General features: G+C 44.3%; 1 long non-coding RNA gene across 3 annotated transcripts in view; it reads right to left on the minus strand.

Moving 5' to 3' along the window:
* LOC126955606 (uncharacterized) overlaps positions 1-23,396 on the minus strand; it is a 50,680-nt gene that overhangs the window by 2,808 nt on the left and 24,476 nt on the right. For 2 of the 3 annotated variants that reach the window (XR_007725984.1, XR_007725985.1), the window contains exon 2: positions 2,569-2,659. This is a non-coding gene — a long non-coding RNA (uncharacterized LOC126955606). Of the gene's footprint in view, positions 1-2,568; positions 3,464-23,396 lie in introns of those variants that run through there. The other variant, XR_007725983.1, reaches the window with a different exon arrangement.

Below are 23,396 nucleotides of genomic sequence, written 5' to 3' on the forward strand. Positions count from 1 at the left end.
TTCCATCTGTATCCCAATTCCCCTAAATTTTGCCTAAAATTCAATATGTTCCTTAAGTTTTTAAAATTCTGAGTGTGTATATATATCTTGACATAATGCAGTTTTATTTTTATCATTCTGGTTAAAAAAAACACAAAAAATAGAAGCAAACCCCATTGTATTGCCGTTATTTTGTATTTGGTAAAAGTTAATCTAGGAAGTTACCAACTGTTTAATGCTATATGTATTGTATACTTGTATTTTCAGGATATTTTATTTTTTTGCCATACACATAAAATTTATAAGGTTGCCCCTTGGTGGCACTGGTATGTAAAATACACAGACTATCACTAAAATAATAGCTATATATACATACATGTGTATACTTATGCATGCATACATAAATCCTTAGTATAGAAAAATTGCTTAAAGAATAGCAATCTTTAATAAACCTTTTTATTACATTGTGATTTAGCAGTTATGCTAAAATATGTACTTATACTTTAGTAGTTTGTTTGGTCCCCTCTAGTATGTGTCACTGAGAAATTTTTTAAAGACATAGTAGATCATGTTTAGAGGCTTTGTATGTGTGTCATTTTAATATGCAAGAAGATATATTTAGATTAGAAATGGTTTGGTCTGCCTTTGAATAATGTTTATTTTACTTTACTAGTTTAGACATTAAAGGAAGCTGGGCAATGCCTATTTTATTTTATTGTTGGATATTTCAGTTCATACAAAGAAGAATACTTCTTTAGGGCTGGTTAATTGGTTCAAATAATTTTTAATTTCCTTTCCAGTATCTTCTCAAGTTGGAAATATATACATATAGTCTTCCTTCACCTTACTCTATATTTACATTACCCATAACTAGCAAGAAGTACTTGTTCTAGATTTTTTGTTTGTTTAGTTATAAGAGAGTAACATGATACCATTTAATTTCAATTTTTAGCCAGAAAAGACCCCACTATTTTACTAACTTGTTAAAAAATATCTATGTAATTGCCTGGCCTTATGTTTTTCAGTAGATTAGACTGTGCCAATCACAATCCTGGGAGGATTTATGTAAGTCACTTAACCTCTGTGTGCCTAAACAAGTTATGCTTTTTTTAAAGGAGTTATGTTTGAGCAAAGCCTTTGTCTTCAAAGCAAATTGTCACAGAAGGCAGCTACTTTATAAGCCCAATGGGCGGTGGAGACCACTGTCAGAAATGGGATATTAGTGTAGAGAGAAGGTGATCTATTCCCATGTGTCATTTCTAATGTTGAGTTTCCAAGACTGAACAAAGAGAATATATTTATTCAGCTTCACTTGCAGATCACTAGTGAATGTGAGATTTAGAGCTCATTGAGTACATTGCTTCAAGGTACAAACCCAGGATGATGATGTTGTCATCTCTGTCTTTTAATTTTGAAGAATAGTTTCATTTAATAGGAGTATTAGAGATAAGAAAGTATATGAAAATATACTGGAAATATTGGATTCTTGGAGAAAACTGTTCAGTCACAGATATATTCTTGCCTAGCAGTGAAGTGCCTTTATTTTCAGCATAGCAAACAAATACTAGACCTGTTCCAATTTGATTTACAGTTTTTTTTCTGTGTTTTTCACCAGATTGTACTCCTAAAACTTAACAGGCTATCACAGGCAATTGTCTTTTGTTTACAAGATTGATTTAAAATGAGAGGATAAAAAAGTCATCATTATCCTCTCTTATGAATAACTGTAGTCAAAATAAGGTGGCACAATTTAATTGTTTTGTGTCAGAAATACATTGACCCGCCTTTTATTGAGTCCTGCCACATGTTAGGTACTGTGCTCAGCTGTGGAGACAGAGCAGTGACCTCAAGGAGCTCACAGTCCCTGAAGGAGGTCCTGGAGAAGAGACTTTGCTTCTGATACTGCCGATTTAACCTGAGAACATGGGGTATACTGCATCACTTCCATTTTCATCAATAACATATATTTTATGTACCTTCTTTACCTGAAACTTACTAAGAATCTACCAGTGAACAAACATCCTGTCTTCTTGCAAGTATGAATTAGTTAACCGGTTGATAGTTGAAGAACACTTTAGGAGTTTTGTATTCTTGTATATAGTTTATTTTTTCCATATGCTAGCCAGGTAAAGATTACACAGTTCTTCAGGACTGTTAAATTGTGCATGGTTTTGGACCCCTTCTGCTCTGCTACAGAGAGCAAAGAAGAAAGTATTAAAGCTCACTTTACCATTCCATATACTTACTAAAAGCCTGTGTAAACATATCTTAATGAATGTTGTTGAAAGCAATGTAAATAGTTGAACATATAAATTTATATTACAGTTTAAGAAAAGAAAACTTTATGAGGCATCACTAGCCACTGTTAATATCTATTTGTATTCTTATACCTTTTCAATATATTTGAACAAATATAGTTTCTGGCACTATTTTTATACTCGGAAAAGGAGTTACTATGTATATTATGCTTAGCTTTTAAGTCATTTTAAATAACCATGAATGTTGATTTCATTTCTTTCCTTTCCTCCATCATGAGAGTTATTTCACATGACTCTTTTATGACAAAATCACTTTAAAGGAACAACTTACCTCCGATTCTTGTATAAAATCATGAGATGGTCAAGGTGGTTTTCCGTTGTACAGATTCTTCACCTGTCAGTGGTTTCCTCATTTTGCCATGCTTTGTAAAAATAAAAAGAGTGAACAAGTCAGTATGAATACTGTGTGATTATTAGGGGACTCTGAATTTTAAGTGTGGGGAATTAATAGGGGAGTTTGGATTTTAGGCAGGGAGAATGGGCCCAATAGTTTGAGAGACTTTAATCAAGCTAACCTGTGATCCTATTAGCTGAAGAAAAGTAATCCTTTCCTTAGCCTAGACTCTTCTCAGTAATAGTCTTCCTTTTATTAATACTCTTTGCTGCCAGTTTGGGGGCTATGTTTTCCATCTTCTTCTCACTTCAAGTCAATAATGACTCTTTGGAGGGTGATTATCACCAGCCTGATGCTACATGAGGAGCTGAGGCTTGGAGCTGAATACTTGACCAAATGGCATGAGCTGGATTTGAGCCCAGATCTGTCTAGTTGCAAATCAAGGGTCTATTCCTTAGTTCTCTTTTTGAATTTAAATTTATAAAGGTCTCAAATCTACTCTTATAAGTCAAATGGGCTATCTGGAAGCATTAGAGACAGGAATTCCCTCACCCAGCAGGTTTGGTTTGTCTGAGTTTTTACAGTTAACATTTCTTAATTTAGTTCATCTGGTAATAGCTAAGAAAATGCCTTCACAGAATCCAACAACACTGTATCTCAGTGCTTCTAGTCTAGAGGTATGAAAGCATCAGTAAATGCAGAATTTCTGATTTCATTATTTTGCCACTAGACAAGCCTTCTTCATGTGGGGCAGTGTACCTAGGTTATGTCTAATTCATAAAACTAAAGGAAGAAGTAAAGTATAAGCTCATGTAGAACAATATTTTAGATTCTCTAACCACTAGAGAGTGCCAGAGCTTTAGTTATATTTAAAGAAGTAATCTTCCTTCCTGACCATAAAGAACTAATAAAACTTTTTTTTTAAAGATTTTTAGTGGCTAAAAAATCGCAGGCTGTGTACACCGGCCCTGTGATATTGTTCCTAAAATCCAGGAAGGGAGAGGACGGTATGACTTTCCATACAGTAGGAGCTGTACACCCACGCTGGGATTTTGTTCCTAATATCAAGGGGGGGAGAGCGTAATATTACTCCCAATATGGCAAGGGGTGTACATCCCCCCGAGATATTGTTCTTGCCATTTAAAACAGGAGAGGATGACATGACTCCAGATATCGAAGAAAGTGCAAACCCCCGTGTGATATTATTTCTAATATCCAGAAAGGAAGAGGAGGATATTCATCCCCATATCACAGGAGGGGTACACTCACTCTGACATTTTTCCAAATATGCAGGGGCGAAAGAGGATAATCTCATTCCCAATATCGCAGCAAGGGTTGTACACCCCCGTGTGAGATCGTCTTTCATAATGTTCCAAGGCGGAGGGTGTATTACTACATATATGGCACAAAGTGTACACCCCCCAGGGATATTGTTCCCATAATCCTGGAGGGAAGAAGATGATATTACTTTAAATATCACAGAAGGCGTACACACCTCCAGTTATATTGTTTCTAATTTCCACGTGGGAGAGGAGGCTATGACACCCAATATCGCAGGGAGTAGAAACACTCCTGGGATACTATTCTTAATATTCAGGGAGGAAGAGGATGATATTACTCCCAATACAGACAGGTGTACACCCTCTGAGGGTATACACACTGAGGGTGTACACCCGTCTGTGAAAGAGTTCATAATTTCCAGAGGGGCAGATGATATTATACTATCGTAAACAGGCTGAGTCCACCATGGATCGTAATAGCCAGGGGGGAGAGGGGGTGGCTATTACTCCCCATATCGCGGGGGGTGCCTCACAATATCACAGTTGGGTGTACACTCCCTGCAGTACAAAGAAGAATATTATTTTCTCTTCCTTTAGCTCTTGAGAACAATATCACATGGCGGGTGGAGGACAACCCCTGCACTATTGGGAGTAATATCATTCTCTCTTTTTATGGATAGTAGGAACAATATCACAGGCGGGATGGACAACCCCTGTGATATTGAGAGTAATATCATCCTCTCCCAACGTGGATATTAGGAACCATATCACAGGAGGCGTGTACACTTCTTCGATATTGGTAGCGATATCATCCTCTCCTCCCTGGGTATAAGAAACAATGTGACAGGCGGGGTGGACACCCCCCGCGACTTAGGGAGTAATATCCCTCCCTGGATATTAGGATCCACGGTGGACACACAGCGTGTTTACGATTTTGTGAGTAATATCATCTCCCCCTCTAGACATTACGAACAGTATCAAAGACGGGTGTACACCCTCTGCAATATAGGGAGGAATATCATCCTCTCCCCGCCTGGATATTAGGAACAATATCAAAGGAGTGTTTATAACCCTTGCGATACTGGGAGTAATATCATCCTCTCCCAGGTGGAAATTAGGAACAGTATCACCAGGGGCATGTACACCCCCTGCGATATTGAAAGTAATATCATCCCCTTCCCCTGGATCATGGGAACAACATCACTGGGGGGTATACACTTTCTGCGATATTGGGAGTAACATCATCTTCTGTGCCTTGGAATATTAAGGACAATATCACAGGGGGGGCATGTACATCTTCTACAATATTGGGAATAATATTATCCTCTCTCCCCCTGCATATTAGGAAAGATATCACAGAGTGAGTGTTCACCTCCTGCGATATGGGGATTAATACCATCTTCTCCCCTTCCGAATATCAGGAAGAGTATCACACGGGGGTGTACAGTGTCTGCGATACTGGGAGTAATATCAACCTCTCGGCCTTGGAATATTAAGAAGAATATCACAGGGTGGATGTACACCCCCTGCCATATTGGGAGTAATATCAGCCTCTCCCCTCCATGGATATTAGGAACAATATCCCAAGCTGGGTGTATGCCTCCTGCTCTACGGGGAGTAATATCATCCTCTTCCTTCCAGGATATTAATAACAATATCACAGGGCGGGTGAACACAGCCTGCGATACTGGAATTATTATCATCCTCTCCCCCTCCGGATACTAGGAACAATATCACAGAAGAGCTGTACCCTCCCTGCGATATTGGGAGTGATATCATATGCTTCTTCCATGAATATTAGGAGCAGTATCACCGGGTGGCTGTCCATTCATTGCTATGTTGGGAGTCATGTCATACTCTACCCTCCTAGATATTAGGATCAGTGTCACAGGGTGAGTGTACCCCTACTGCGATATTAAAACTAAAATCATGCTCTCCATCCCTGGATATTGGGAACAACATCACAGGTAGCTGTACACCCCCTGTGGTATTAGGAGTAATAATATGATTAATTATTAAACATCAATGACCGATTTTAACAATTATCGATGATACTAATAATTAATAGGATACCATTATTAATTATGGATAATTATTTTAAATATATGATTATGCACGCTTAAAATTATTATTAATGTCATTTAACAATATTATTAGTTCTTAATATTATTATTTTATTACCAACATCACTTAGTATTGATTTAAGTAACATTAATTACTGATATCATTTTATTATTAATAGTGGTATTACTGTTATTAATACTAATCGTTAACATTGTTAACCAGTATTAATTTTTACTATCTTTATTGTGATTATTAATATCAATGATTACTATTAATTTTTATATTTATTAATATTAATAATAGACTTGTTTCTGATATCCGGCGGGGAAAGGATATTACTCCCAATATTGAAGAAAGTGTACACCCCTCTATGATGTTATTCCTAGCCAGGGGATAGAGGATGACATTATTGAAACTATCGCAGTGGGTGTACATCCCTTCGGTCATCTTGTTCCTTATATCCCGGGTGGGAGAGGATGATATGACTCCCAATATCGCAGGGGGCGTAGACCTCCCCGTGATATTGTCCCTAACATCCAAAGGTGGAGAGGATATTTCTTTCGATTTTGCAAGGGACACCACCCCTGTGATATGGTTCCTAAAATCCAGGGGGCGAGAGGATGATATTAGTCTCAATATTGCAGGAGGTGTACACTCCCTAGAGATATTGTTCCTAATATCCAGGGACGGAGAGGACAATATCACTCCCAATAGAGCAGGGGGTGTACACCCCCTTGTGATATTGTTCCCTATATCCTGGGAGGGAGACGATGATACTAGTGGCAATATCGCAGGGGGTGTTCACACCCACTGTGATATTGTTCCGAGTATCCAGAGGGAGAAAAAATGATATGACTCCCAATATCACAGGGGGTGCACATTCTCCTGTGATATTGTTTCTTACTTTCAGGGGGAGAGGATGATATTACTCCCAATATCGCAGGGGTTGTACACACCTCCTGTGATATTGTTCCTAATACCCCAAAGGGGAGAACATAATATTACTCTCAATATCACAGGGGGTGTACACCTCCTTTGTAATATTGTTCTTAATATCCATGATGGGAGAGGATGATATGACTCCCAATATTGCAGCAAGAAGTGTACAGCCGCCTGTGATACAGTTCCTAACATCTAGGTGGGGAGAGGATGATATTACTGCCCATACTGCACGACTTGTAAAACCCCTTCGATATTTTGCCTACAATCCTGAGAGGAGAGGATGATATCGAAGAAGGTGTACACCCTGCTGTGACACTATGCCCAATATCCACGTTGGCAGACAACGGCATTATGTCCAATATCACAGGGGATGTACACCCACCCTGGGATATTGTTCCTTATATCGAGAGGGGGAGAAGATGCTATTGCTCCCAATAACACAGGGACTGTGGCTGTACAACCCTCCTGTGATACTGTTCTTAATATCGTAGGAAGAGAGGATGATACTACACCCAATATCGCAGGGGGTGTACACCCACCCAGTGAAATTGTTCTTAATGTACTCCACCTCCCACCACCAGGGATATCGTTCCTAATATCCAGGGGAAGAGAGGATAACATTATGCCCAATATCCATTATGCCCAGGAGAGTGTACACACCCTCTGTGATGTTGTTCCTAGTATCCAAAGGTAGAGACGATGATATAACTGGCCATATCACATGGGGTGTGCACCCTTCTGTGATATTGTTTTTGACATTCAGTGGGGGAGAGGATAACATTAATCCTAATATCACAGAAGGCGTACAGACCCCTGTGATGTAGTTCCTAATGTACAGGGGAAAGAGAATATTGCTCTCAATATCTCAGGGGGTGTAACCACCCTTCCCCCCGTATATTGTTCCTAATATGCAGCGGGGTGGAGGCTGATAGTACTCTCAATATCCCAGAAGGTGCACACACACACCTGTGATACAGTTCCTAATATCCAGCGGGAAAGAGGCTGGTTTTACTTTTGATATCTCAGTGGGTGTACACCGCCCCCAACCCCAGGGTATCGTTCCTAATATCCAGGCGGGAAGAAGATGACATGGCTGACAATATCGAAAGGGGTGTACACCTCTTCATTGATATGGTTCCCGATATCCATGGGGTGAGTGCGTGATATTACTCCCAATAAAGTAGTAATCGTACAGCCACCCTGGGATTTTGTCCTTAATAACCACAGGGGAGAGGTGATCTTACTACCAATATTGCAAGGGGTGTACACCCCTCCTGTGATATTATTTCTTATATCCAGGAAAGGAGAAGATTGTATTAGTACCAATATTGAAGGGATGGACAGCCCCATGGGATATTGTTCTAAAGATACAGGTTGAAAGAGGACGAGATTCCATCCAATATAACAAGGGGTGTACACCCCGCCTGTGATATGAATCATAAAACCTAGAAGAAGAGAGAATGACATTGCTTCCAAAGACACACCAGGTGTACACCCACCCTGTGACATTGTTCCTGTCATCTAAAGGAAGAGATGATGATACTACTCCCACTACCGGAGAAGGTACACACCCCCCTGTGATATTGTTCCTCATAACTTGTGCGGGGAGAGCATGATATCACTTCCAATATGACGGTGGTTTGACACCCAGTCTGTGATATTGCTCCTAATTTCCAGTAGGTAAAGTATGATGTTCCTACCAAGAGAGTAGTGGGTGTACAGCTGCCCTGTGATATTTCTCCGAATATTCGGGGAAACACAGGAGGACATTACCCCAAATCTCACAAAAAGTGTACACCCATTGTGTGATATGGTTCCTAATATCCAGAGGTGCAGAGGATGGTATTCGTTCTCCTATCGCAGGCTGTGTACACACAACCTGTGAAATTGTTCCTAATATCCTGAACAAAAGAGACTGCTAATAATGGACACACACTGCAGGGGGGAGTAACTGGCTATTACGATCCACATCGCAGGGGGGTGAGGCACCCCCCATGATATGGGGAGTAACAGCAACCCCCCTCCTCCCCGGCTATTACGATCCACATCGCAGGGCAGTTCAGGACACCAGCCCTGCCCCAACCTTGACCCAGACAGTGGGTGTCATGGGACCACCTCAGGGTGGGTGGCAGCTCAGCTCTAAGGTATCCCTGCTGCCAAAGACCAACTGTTCCTGCTAGTTTGAATCTGGCCACAGGGTCTCTGTTGGTGAGACAAATGACCATGAGGCAGACACCCTGAAATCTAGCACGGCAGAGCTCAACGCCCCCATGAGAGGCACCATAGCACGCAGACTTTGCAGACATACCAGCGAAGGCCACAGCAGACCCTGAGTGAGGAAAAATCTGACCAAGATCCTGGGGTCCTGCCACACAGCCCTTAAACCAAGGACTGGAAACTGTTTCCCTAAAGAGCCAGGAGTCAGTATTTCAAGCTTTGCCAACTGATCTTTGCCTCAAGGATGCAACTCTGCCATGGCTGCAGGACAGCAGCCTTCTGCAGGTGGCCTGTGAAGAGATGGGCATGACTGCACCCCCATAAAACTTTACTTATGGACAGGGAAACTTCTCAGTGTCATGAAGTGTTATTTGTTTATTTGTTCAACCATTTGGAAATGTAAAATCCATTCTTGATTCACAGGCCACAGGAGCAGGCAGGGACAGGCTGCCCCTTGCCGACCTCTGGAACGAGCTTAGAGAAGGAAATGACAGGCTGGGCCAGCGCAGCCTCCTCACAGCGGATTCGCTGCAGGAGGGTCCTTCTTAGCAACCACTTCTCATCCTTCGTCTTGGCTTCAAGTGCAGTTCAGGTGGGGAAAGAGAGAACAGAACTGGCCTCAGCAACAAGAAGGAAGGAGATGCAGGGTCAAGCAGCCATGTGGGTCGATCACACTCAACATTCACACCAAGCGGAGCACAGGCAGGACCAGCCAGGGGGGCCGAAGTGGAGGCTCTCTGTGGGGGGACAGACCTCTGGGTGGGCAAGATTCTCTATCTAAAACTCACAGAAGCTCTACACAGCAGTAGTTACAGAAAACACACACTAAGAAAAAGGCCAAAATAAAAATAGGTCACCAAGTTTGGTCAACCGGGTCTCACGAGCCAGTAGGTAAGAAAGCCCAGGAGGGCTCACCAGAGGAGCTGGGGGTGGGTTCCTACCTGCAGGGGGCCTGGGACACCCCATTCCCACAGAGGAGGACCCAAGCTTTGGGGAGGAAGCTGTCAGAGTCACCCAGTGAGCTGATCACAGCTGGAGCCACAGAGCAGGTGAGGAGCCCTGGCCACGTCCCTGTGCGGGCTGAGAAGCTGGGGTGGGGGCACACCCCCAGGGACAGATGCAAACAGTGGACCGTGGGCCCTCCTCCTGCCCAGAGTATGCTCAGCTCCCAAGGGACCACCAAGGCTTGGAACCCAGGGACACACCCCCTGACCATCATGCCCAGGCCTCCTGGACCAGGCAATGTCCAGTACAGGCAGGCAGTCTGGGCTTGGGGCTAGGACAGGGGTGGATGGTCCTGCTAGGCAGACCTCCTTCTCCCTACCAGCTGGGCTGGTTGCACAGTAGTTTTGGTTCAGGCAACATATTGCTGCCCACTTTGGCCACACCAGTCCCTGGCTCCCTGGCTAGGCCCAGTGCTGTCCAACCCACCTACACAGGCCCCACACACCCAGGGCCCACCAGCCTCCTGTCAGCCAGGAAGACCCATGCTCATCCCCTGAAGTATCCGTGGGAGCCCGCATCCCACAGGGACCCACGGCTTAGAGCCAACCTCCATGGGGGCCTCTTGGTTGTGGTGGCAGGGGCGGGGGGAGTTGACCTCCAGCCCTCCCATTCTGGCCACTGTGTTTTGTGGGGATCATTCAGTCCTGGGAGCTTCCTGGGGACCCCAGAAGGAAGAGAACAGGGTGGTCATGGCAGCCTCAGTCCCCAGGCTCTGGGCCCAAGCGCAACAGTCCTTTGGTTCTGGTTTGATCTGGGCGGTAACAACAGGTCATGTCATTCACACAAGGATTGGCTTCAATACAATGCATCAAGGGACTGTGGAGGACACAGATCAGCCTCCAGGCCAGTTACACATGGTGACTTAGCCAGTGCAGGCTGGGGAGTGGAAAAGCTGACCCCTGACCTCCCCACCTGCCCTGCCCACCAGATGCCAGTAGCGGCCAGGGATCCCTGACTTCAGGCAGAGGCAGGCAGCACAGTTGCTGCCTCCTTTGATCCCATCCCAGGGTCCACAGGGCCTGGAGAAACCTGGCAGGGGCTGAGTTGGGAGAATCAAGCAGGGGGATGCCAAGTGACGAATGTGAGGGACTGGGTATGAGGGGCACTAAGGGCACAGGGTCTGCTTCCCCTGGGGAGGTGGCAGCAGGACATATAGTAGCCAAGCCTCCGCAGGCCCCACCCTGCTGCCAGGCACACGTGGCGCCCATACCCACCCCAACGGCTGCAGGAAGGTTCTTCATCAACAAAAGGGGAGGACGCACTCACACCCACATAGGCATTGGTGCCTACACACATCAAAGAAGAAAATTCCTGCTGTGTCCAAGGTGTGGGGAAAGGGGCAATGTCCCCTTCCTCCCCATGGTGGGTCCAGAATTACCTGCTCCTGCCAGCACCCCCACCCCCAACTCCACAAGCTGCTGACCTCCACCACAGTGCCATGCCACGTGCCAAGAATAGCTCAGCGGTACATCCCAAAGGGTGCTATCCTGGAGCGGCTGTGCTGGGCAAGGGACACGTTTCCTAGTCGCAGAGGTTTTCTTTCTTTCCCACTCACCGGCCCTGTGCCTCGCTTTCCCCCACTGTGGCACAGTGTAAAAATCCCATCTTGAAGGCTAGGAACCCAGAAAGGTCACCACACCTGGTGAAATGGGGGATGGAACTCCCTGCCTTGGACCTCTTGCTCCAGGACTGATGTCCACTGGGACATGGCCAGGCCAGCATCCTGGAGAGGGCTGCATTCCCTGCCTGGGGAACCTTGTTCCCTGTTAGGGATCACTGGAGTTGAGGCCCCTAATGGATTGGGGGAGGCACAAGGGTAGAATGGAGGTAGCCTCATCATACGGGCCTGTGTAGACCCCAGAAAACAAGCATTGAGTTCAGACTCTTGTCTGAAGTTGGCCACCTGAAAGGATTTGGGCTTTGGGGTGTGATGAGGGCCTGGGGTCAGGGAACAAAGTGTTCTGGTTTGGACACGCAGGAGGTTCTCTGCAGCTCTCTCAGCTACAGGGCATGTTGCTAAGTAAATGCTTTTAAAAACCCCAGGAGGAGGGGGCACCCAGAAGGGGCCCTGAAGCCAAGGGCATGGTCCAGGCTTTCCACCTCCCCAGCTGAAGACATGCTGGAGGATAATTCTCCAGAGTTTCATAACAAAGAAGAGAAAAAAGAGATCAAAAAGACCTGGAGGATAGGCAAGCTAATGAGGGCTTACTGGAATTACCTTGCCTAATCCTCAAAACAAGCCTTCCCTATCTGTCCTCTGGGCCAGGTGAGGAAACAGGTCACAGTAGGACATTCAGACCCTGGGCAGGCAGCTGGCAGCCTGGAGCCCAGGAGATCCAAACAGACTGCCCCAACCCCAGTCCTCAGCCAGGAGCGGCTCTGCCCACAGTTCATTCACTAGTAAATCAGGCCCACTGGGCTGCCTGCTCTTCCCCAATCCCCCTCACTCACCAGGCAACAGCCTCCCTGCTCATGGCTGCCAGACTGCGGATGGCAGTGCATGTCCCCTTCATTCTGGCTTCTCAGCTGCCCACCAGGCCATCCCTCTCTGCCAGGCCACCTGGAGCCTGGCAGTGTGCATGCAGGGTGGACAGCACCTGGAATACTTGGGCCGGCTTGGCTGGGGGCTGCGGTTCCTGTGCAGGGTACAGTTAGCGCCCCGTCCCATTCCCTGGCCCCATGGCCCCTCTGAGAAGACCCTCCACATACTGCCAGGCCTTGACCACCAGTAGCCCCACATCCAGGAGGCATTGACGTGCTCATCTCTGATTGGCAGTGGACATGCAACCCTGGGGCAGACCCCTTAGAATCCCAGGTATGAGAGAGCTAGGTGAGGGCAAGAGCGGCATCAGAGTGAAGTGGGCCTGCCCCTCCACACCTGTGGGTATTTCTCGAAAGGTGGAGATGAGAGACTCAGAAAAGAAATAAGACACAGAGACAAAGTATAGAGGAAGAAAAGTGGGCCCAGGGGACCTGCGCTCAGCATACGGAGGACCCGCACCGGCACTGGTCTCTGGAGTTCCCTCAGTATGTATTGATCACTATCTCTACTACCTCGGCAAGGGGGATGTGGCAGGACTACAGGGTAGTGGTGGGGAGAGGGTCAGCAGGAAAACACGTGAGCAAAGGACTCTGTGTCATAAACAAGTTTAAGGAAAGGTGCTGTGCCTCGATGTGCACGTCGGCCAGATTTACGTTTGACTTTACACAAACATCTCAGTGCAGTAAAGAGTAGTATTGCCGCCAGCATGTCTCACCTCCAGCCAGAAGGCGGTTTTCTCCTATCTCAGTAAATAGAATGTATGGTCAGGTTTTACACCGAGACATTCCATTCCCAGGGATGAGCAGGAGACAGATGCCTTCCTCTGACATCAACTGCAAAAAGGCCTTCCTCTTTCACTAATTCTCCTTAGCACAGACCCTTTACAGGTGTCAGGCTGGGGGACAGTCAGGTCTTTCCCTTCCCACGAGGCCATATCTCAGGCTGCCTCAGTGGGGAGAAACCTTGGACAATACCCAGGCTTTCTTGGGCAGAGGTCCCTGAGGCTTTCCGCAGTGCACTATGTCCCTGGGTACTCCAGACTGGAGAATGGCGATGACTTTTACCAAGCATACTGCCTGCAAACACATTTTTACTAAGGCACATCCTGCACAGCCCTAAATCCATTAAACCTTGAGTCAATACAGCACATGTTTCTGTGAGCACAGGGTTGGGGCTAGGGTTACAGATTAACAGCATCTCAAGGCAGAAGAATTTTTCTTAGTACAGACCAAAATGGACTTTCTTATGTCTTCGTCTTTCTACATAGACACAATAACAGTCTGATCTCTCTTTCTTTCCCCCACACAGAGAGTGTCACCACTGTATGTCAGCCACTGGGGGACAGGCTTCAGCTTACACCCACCTTCCAAATTCCACGCTCTCACCTGGGCAGAAGCTGGCCAGGATTTGGGGCCAATGGATGGGTGGGGTCTGCAAACGACACCGTGTTCAGGTCCCCGTGACAGCCTCACACTTGGGTGGTGGCCCTGCAGTTTCAGGTGCCACACACACGCCAGGCCCTGCTCGGGCCCTGACCTTTGAGGAGGGGGAGCAGCAGAACCCGGGCACTGACCCCAGAGTGCCACTCACACCCACAGACGATTCTCCACACAGGCATCTGGTCTCGATCCTGGCCACCTCCTCCTGCAGGGCCTCAGCTCTTTCCCAGGACTCACGTGCTCCTTCCTCACATGCAGCTCTGGTAGGATGCATTGCTCTGTACCCAGGGGCTCTGAGGTGGCAATGGCCACGGTCATGCAGAGTGCAAGGGCACAGGCTGGGTGCCCATTGTGGGGACCCTGACTGTAGCATTCCCAGACTATCATCGGGCATGCTGCCCCCCAGGCTTAGCTAGGGCACCAGCGGTAGGAGTGCACTGCTCTGGACTCTGCAGGAGGAGGACAACTGTCAGCGCATCTTTATGTTCTCCTGCTGGTGTCACTCTGTGCTTCTCACCTCCTGGTTGTAGGATTCAGAGCAGACTCTCTGAACACTTTGTGGGAAACAGCAGAGTCCAGCACAGGAGAAAAGCCTAGCTGCAAAGATGAAAAAATGGCAGGTGTGACATGGGCCCCCATTCAGATTCTGTATTTAAATGAGGAACACCTGCTCTCATGGGATAATACTTCAAATACATACATACATACATACATATATATATATGTATATATTATATATATATATAATTTTTCTTTTTGTTTTAGACAGAGTCTCGCCTTTTCGCCCATGCTGGAGTGCAGTGGCATGATCTCAGCTCACTGCAACCTCCGCCTCCCGGGTCCCGGTTCAAGCAATTCTCCTGCCTCAGCCTCCCGAATAGCTGAGATTACAGGCATGCACCACCATGCCCAGCTAATATGTTTTTTTTTTTTCTTGAGACAGAGCCTTGCTCTGTCACCCATGCTGGCGTGCAGTGGCATGATCTTGACTCACTGCAATTTCCACTTCCTCGGTTCAAGCTATTCTCCTGCCTCAGCCTCCCGAGTAGCTGGGAATACAGGCGCCTGCCACCACGCCCGGCTAATTTTTTGTATTTTTAGTAGAGACGGGGTTTCACCGTGTTAGCCAGGATGGTCTCGATCTCCTGACCTCGTGCGACAGAGCGAGGTCGCCTGGGCGACAGAGCAAGACTAAGTCTCAAAGAAAAAAAAAAAGAACAATATAAGCCAAATTCACTCAAAAGAAATAAAAACAAGATGACAAGTCAATGGCACTGAAAACAGAAAATCAACAGAAGAACTCAATAGGACAATAGCTGTTTCTTCATAAAGATCAACAAAATTGGTAACTATCAAGCCAGGCTAACAAAGAAAAAAGAAATCATGCAAATTACTATAAGGTGAGTACAAAAGTAATGACAGTTTTTGCATTCTTGGAATTTGCTGTTTGATACTGGAATACCCTCTTAAATAAATGTGGTTATGTTATTCATCATTTTAATGGGCATTTCTTGCCTTTTTTTTTGCTAATGACTTATTACTTATTTATTTTAGACTATGGAAATGATGTCAGACAAAAAGCATTCAAGCGACTTTCTTATTTGAGTTCAAAATGGGTCCTAAAGCAGGGAAGACAACTCACAACATCAACGCATTTGGCCCAGGAACTGCTAATTAATGTACAGCGCAGTGGTTCAAGAAGTTTTGCAAAGGAGGCCAGAGCCTTGAAGATGAAGAGCGTAGTGGGCAGCCACCGGAAGTTGATAACGACCAATTGAGAGCAACCACTGAATTCGATCCTCTTACAGCTACACGAGAAGTTGGTGAAGAATTGAATGTCGACCATTCTATGGTCATCCGGCATTTGAAGCCAATTGGAAAGTCGAAAAAGCTTAATAAGTGGGTGCCTCATGAGCTGACCAAATATTTTAAAAATCATCCTTTTGAAGTGTTATCTTCTCTTATTCTATGAAACAACAATGAACCATTTCTTGATCAGATTGTGATATGCCACAAAAAGTGGATTTCATACAACAGCCAGCTCAGTAGTTGGACTGAGAAGAAGCTCCAAACCACTTCTCAAAGTCAAACTTGCACCAAAAAAAGGTCATGGTCACTGTTTGGTGGTCAGCTGCCGGTCTTCTGATCCACTACAGTTTTTGAATCCTGGTGAAATCACTACATCTGAGAAGCATGCCAAGCTAATCGATAGATGCATGGAAAACTGCAGCACGTGGAGCCAGCACTGGTCAACAGGAAGGGCCCAGTTCTCCACAACGCCTGACCACATGTCATACAACCAGGGCTTCAAAAGTTGAATAAACTGGGCTATGAAGTTTTGCCTCATCTGCCATATTCATCTGACCTCTCGCCAACCAACTACCACTTCTTTAAGCATCTTGACAACTTTTTGCAGGGAAAACACTTACACAACCAGCAGGTTACAGAAAATGCTTTCCAAGAATTCATCGACCCCTGAAAGCATGGAATAAACAAGTTTATTTCTCATTGGCAAAAATGTGTTCATTGTAATGGTTTCTTTTTTTTTTTTTTTTTTTTTTAGACAGAGTCTCACTCTGTTGCCCAGGCCAGAGTACAAAGGTGCAATCTCGGCTCACTGCAACCTCTGCCTCCTGGGTTCAAGAGATTCTCCTGCCTCAGCCTCTTGAGTAGCTGGGATTACAGGCACATGCCACCACGCCCAGCTAATTTTTGTGTTTTTAGTAGAGACGGGATTTCATCATGTTGATCAGGCTGGTCTCAAACTCCTGACCTCCTGATCCGCCCGCCTCAGCCTCCCAAAGTGCTGGGATTACAGGCGTGAGCCACTGCACCCAGCCCATTGTAATGGGTTCTATTTTGATTAATAAAGATGTGTTGCAGCATAGTTACAAAAATTTAAAATTCATGGTCCAAAACCACAATTACTTTTGCACCAACCTAATAATATAAGAATTAAAAGAGGCCTTTATATTAGAGAGCCCATGGATGATAAAATAATAAAGAAAATTACAATCTCCATAACCCACAAACTTGGTAACTTAGACCAACTGGATGAATTAAAAGACACAACCTATTAATACTAAAACACAGGAGAAACAGGTATCTAAATATATTTATATCTATTAATAAAATGTAATCAATACCTAATAACCTTACAGAAAACTTATATATTCCAAAAATCTGACATTCTGTCATGTTATTCTAACTGGTGGGATTTGAGGATTTCCATTTTGATAAGAACATAGGTGAGTCGCACACTTAATTTTAGTGCTCATTGGTCAGGAAACCTATGTCCACTATAGGATACTACTGCAGAGTGATGCGTTATGGAGAATTTAGACAAGATAATATGATTTTCAGAGTTAAAGGAAGACTACCTGTTTTATATACAGTAATTCCTCATAATATCATAGGGGATACAATATTTAAACTTTGGGGTATCCCCAGGTATAATTCTTATTTGAGCCACATGTGAATTTCAGACACAGAGGCTTCCCAACTTTGGTGGCTTTCAACAAATGTAGAAGTTAATTCACAACCTATTTTGTGGAGGCATAAAATTCAATGAGCACTCATTTAACCTTTTATTTTAAATATTATTTTTGTAAACTTTGCATTTCCAATTAGGTGAAATTTTAAACCTGTTTCAGTTCTTATCCACTTTTTTTTTCCCCCTGAGATGGAGTCTTGCCCTGTCACCCAGGCTGGAGTGCAGTGGCATGGTCTCGACTCACTGCAACCTCCACCTCCCAGGTTCAAGCGATTCTCCTGCCTCAGCCTCCCAAGTAGCTGGGATTACAGGTGCCCGCCACCACGTCCGGCTAATTTTTGTATTTTTAGTAGGGATGTGGCTTCCCCATGTTGGTCAGGCTGGTCTTGAACCCTTGACCTTGTGATCTGCCCACCTCGGCCTTCCAAAGTACTAGGATTACAAGCCTGAGCCACCATGCCCGGCCTCTCCACTCTTTTTAGGTGGAGGGGAGTAAGGGTTGCTTTAAGTTAGGAGGGACTCCCATTTACCCAACCCATTTGTATAAATTTCTTCCTTCAGAGTTCTTCAAATCAGCATCACCATTGTTAAAGGCCTCCCACATGGCAATAATTGTGCTACAGGGTTTTACAAACATGAAGTTTATGTTTGGCTGAATTAACCTCCTTGCTGTGGCACAAGGGGGCCATAGGTGTTTTCACCAATTATGAAGCGGGTTCACTGTGCAATGGCTACCAACTTTTCTGAGTACAATGAGACCAAACACATTCATACATAAATTCCATGAAGTGAATGTATTACTTACAAATAGCAAACAAAAGACAACAGAAGTCTAGGATTCAATATGAACCGCTATCACAAGATCAGGAAGGCTACCCAGAGCAGATGGATGGAGTTTTGACCATAAATGCTTCACTTGCACTACAACTGAGGGACCCTAGAAAGCAGCCCACCTTGGGTTTTCTCCCGGGATGTGGTTTGCTGGACACAAGCATTAAAGGCCATTCTGTTTCGAGCAGGGACTATAAGAGCCTGGGCTGTTCTGACCAATGTCACCTGATTATCAGGATATTGCATTCCCAGCATATCATACAGTTATCTTGAGAACTACCAGTAAGAAAAGGAGGAAAATGGCCCTGCACCTTTAAAACTGAAGGATCAGGATATTTATTGTGACAGAGGCACAGGCAGTAGCGACAGAGTGTTCTTGTGAGCCATCTACTAGTTCTCTTGACCAGAGCATGGCACCTGACTGCTTTTCTCTTTCCTTTCAACGGAAACTGTTTCAGAATATTTTGAATATTTTGAGTTTCTGCATCTATAGAGTTGTGGCACATGATCACCGGCAGTGTAGACTCTGCATGGTTAAAGGAAAGAGTTCAGGAGCCCACCAACCCACATTGGAGGAGACCACCTAATCCTCCAGAGAGTGCCACTCCATCTTCCTGGGGTTAGCTCCACATGCAGTAAGGCCATTATGTCTAAGGCCGTCAAGACTTGCAGTCCGAAGATTAGACTTTTGACATGCTGAGAAGCAGCAGTGATCAGAAAAGCCCACACACTCGCTAGGAATTTTTCAATGAAAGCAGCTGAGACGCTTCTTCATATGCTTCGGTAGGGGCTAATATCAAACTCTTTCTTCCCATTTTCTTTACTCATCAGTGCCTGAACCATGAGGCACCATAGATGTATACCTCGTCAGGAGGGTGTATGGGACAGCAGCAAGGGGAGCAGCAGCACAAGAAACAAACAAGGCCACTACTTCTGCCTACATAATAACTATTGTCTTAGAGTGTACAATAATAAATAATGTTCACATGGCTGCCCTAAGCATACAGAGATGGTGACCAGAGTAGATGCAGGGACTACAGAGATACAGCCTGATTCTTGCTAATTAGGACTTAAGTGTTGGCTTATGTGCTGTGCTTTTGTTCATTAATAAGCCAGGGCCTCAAAACTGCCTGCTAAGCACAGGTCAAATGTCATGCTGGGGTGCAATTAAACATTCATGTCTAGGAGATGAGAGCATTTTAGTATGGGAGAAGATGACAACACCTGAAGACCACAAAACACTGTGCAGACCAAAGGGAAGGCCCATCGTCTGCTCATGGTTCTGACCCAGGTGACTGCTGATGTGTTACGGAACCATCAGCCGACAGCAGGTAGATCAAGTTGAGCTGGTGTCCTGCATGAGGGTTGCTCCATTCCATTTGTGCTGCCAATTGTTTCAATAGCGTCTCATGCACCCCACTGGTGAGGAAGGAATTAGCACCCTACATTTACTGGCACCGTTAAACACATACATCTATTACTAAACAGATAAGCCAGACATCAGTTATTAATTACATATAGGAGGATGGTGTAAGCTCCCATAGCAATGTCAATGGTACAATGACATAAAATAAGGGCCAGGATGTGCATTGGGTTTGACAACTAAAAATTCATCTATGACCTTAATGAGTAGTTTCAGTGGACTGGTGAATATGAAAGCCACGTTGCAGTAGATTGAGGTATTAATGAAGGATAAGCATGTGAAGACAAAAAGTACAGATTATTTTTTCAAGAAGCCTGGCTATAAAGAGAAGGAGAAAGATTGAGTAGGTTCTAGAAATGTCAACAGAATTTAGGTATCTTCATGTCTAATGGGAGAGACTTGATCGTCTTCACATCTCACCTCACCCAAATAAGCAAATAAATAAAAAAGAAAGAGGGGGTGATAAGAAACAGGAAAAAAAAAATACAAAACCAAAAAAAAAAAAAAACTTTACGTGTGACACACTATTGCAATTTCAAGCCTTGCTTTCCCTTGACTGAAACTGTATGTGTTTATCTTTCTGTTTATAATGTGGCACAGTGCCTAGACCATAGTAGGAATTAAAATATATGTTGAAAGAAAAAAGTGGGTTGATATGGTTCGATGTTGTCCCCACCCAAATCTTATGTTGAAATGTAATCCCCAATGTTGGAGGTGAGGCCTGGTAAGAGGTGAGTGGCTCATGGGGGCAGATTTCTCATGAATGGTTTACCATTCCATTGACACTGTCCTCGCAATAGTGAGTTTTCATGAAATCTGGTCATTTAAAAGTATGTGGCACTTTCCCCCTCTCGCTTGCTCCTGCTTTTGCCATGTGATGTGCCTGCTCTCCTTTGCCTTCTGCCATGATCGGAAGCTTCCTGAGGCCTCCCCAGAAGTACACGTCACCATGCTTCCTGTATAGCCTACACAATCATGAGCAAATTAAACCTCTTTTCTTTATAAATTACCCTGTCTCAGGTATTTCTTTATAGCAATGCAAAAACAACCTCATACATAAGTGTAACAACTAATAGGAGTAAAGAAAGTAATAGCAGGTAACTCTGTAATTGAGAAGGCATAAATTGAGGGAATTGTTTGATGGTTTATTTCCTCTGTGAAGTAATGTGCAGGTTGTCTGCTGAGGGCAAGGGTAAAAGGCTACAGGAGGGTGATTAAAGGCACAGCCATTGTTGCAAATGTGGAGGAAGCTGATTGAAATACACAGAAGTCTTGCCAGGGAGTGCTGATAATTAGTCTAAGACTAGAAACCATGCATGCCTAATAGCAGCTAGGTCAGTGCAGGAAAAAGTGAGGGAGTTTTAAAATTGGAAACAGGGTATCAATTGAATAGAGAATTTAAATAAAACAGGAGGGGGCTTTAACTTGAGAGAAAATAGAGGCAACAACTGAGAAAATTTCTCTCCAAGCCAACAACTAATGTGCAGGAGAAAATAAAGGAGCTGAGAGCATGGAAAGCTGTGGTCAGAGTGGCATGTTAAATACAACAGAAGGAGCAGCTTTAATGATGAAAGATCACAGGACACAGCCCTGGATGTAAGTGGATAAAGCATAAAAGAAGTAAAGGTCATTAGATATGAGGGGGCTAAGGAGCTGTGAAGCCAGACTGACAAGTGGCTTATCCACATGGACTTTGAGGTCACTCAGGATGAGGGCAGGACACAGATAATGGTGAGCCAAGTACCAAGATTTTCAGTGATAGATGGTAGATGATAATGCTAGAGGGAGTGGATGGCAGATAACAATGATGACGTAGGCTGGACCACAGCCAAATGGGAGTGGCCTCAAAAAACAGTATTTTATTTGGAAAAAGGCAGAAACATACTGGTTTGGATGTGGCAGTAGGGAGCTATGATAATGCAAACCCATTTCTTTCTACCTGTGGTATGAGGGGCACAGGAGATGAACAACCTCCTATCTACATTGCTTGAAAGGGACTCATCATTTTGGGAATAAACACAGACTACTAAGAAGGAGTCATAAATCCTTCATGCAAAATCATTCAATGGGCACATGAATCTTCTAAAATGGCTGTTTTCTTAAGCTGTTTTGTTATTAATGAGAATTAGTAAGCCACACTCACCACTCTATGGTAGACATTCTTCCGCACACTGCTGTACATTTATCATCTCTTTGAAAGAAAAGCAACCAATCATCCCAGATACAAAATCTAAAACCTAATTAAATAGGTCATCATATTTCTAAAATTTAGAGGCTAATCATTAAAACAGAATGAAATAAGCTTTGTCGGCCAACTTTAGAATTCTTTCTCATTCCCCATTCACTGCTAGGGATTTGACAGTAACCTTAAGACTTTCCTGTTACCCCTTCTATGTGTCCCTCAAATCCTTCTCTCATATAGCTCTGATAGAGACTTCTATTTTTTGACACACAAAAAGCTAAACAACTTGAGATCAAAAAATAGGATACACAAATTCTGAGATGATTAGAATATGCCTTAAAATGCTATTTCACCATAAGGATATATGAAGAATAATACTCTACAAGCACACTCCCTTCTATTATACAATGGGGTAAAAGGATTTTTTGATCTCTAGAACATTATTCCTTTGAGATGAGATTTTAACACCCTACTGCCCTTGCTAATGATGTCGCTGGACTTCATGATAACAATATTCCTTTGGTTATTATGAATCAGCTGTGTCTTTTATGAGCTACTCTGAGACCTTTAGAGGGTCTCACCTGAGAGAAGAAGGGTTGCCTGACTCAATCTTGGTAGTTCAAGGCAAGAATCTTTGAGCAATCAGCATTCAAGCTGAGACCTGAAGCAGCAGAGGCATGGACATTCAGAGGACTGGGGACTGCAAGAAGTTTAATAGATCTAGATCTTGTAGTACACAGTAGGGAATGGAAAAAGCAACCGGAGATTTAAGTAGTAGCTTTGTAAACCATGCTAAGGATTGTGGTTTGTACTTTCCCTTGGAGGAATGGAATAGGGATCCACAGGAGTTTCTGCTGATTTCCACTTCTTCCAGACCACTCCGTGGGCGATGTTGACTGCAGAGCCCAGAGACAGAGAGTATAGCTATAGCTCTACCTCCATAGCATCTGCATCCACATGCACACATATACTTAGTCCACTTATGACCCCGAACTGCAATACTCAAGTCTTTTAATACTATCAAAATGGAAAAGAAAGGGCTGGGTCTGCCCTTAGCTGGTTGGCTCAATCATATCATCAGTAGGAAAGATCTGTAGGGAAACTGGCCCCTAAGTTCTGTTTATTCTTTTCTAGATGGACTACAGATAAGTGATAAAAACTGAGGAGCTAGAGTCGGGGAGCTGGAGAAGGAAAAGTGTAATGTTAAAAATATAATCTGAGCATTAAGGAAAAAAAAACCACTGATGCCACTCTACAGAGATTACAGGATGTCCTACCTAATGTTAAATTAGGTCACTGCTACTGATATAAATTTAAGACTGAAAGTTTAACATGCTTATTTTGTTA

This window comes from Macaca thibetana, chromosome 5 (assembly GCF_024542745.1).
Source record: "Macaca thibetana thibetana isolate TM-01 chromosome 5, ASM2454274v1, whole genome shotgun sequence".
Classification (NCBI taxonomy): Eukaryota; Metazoa; Chordata; class Mammalia; order Primates; family Cercopithecidae; genus Macaca; species Macaca thibetana.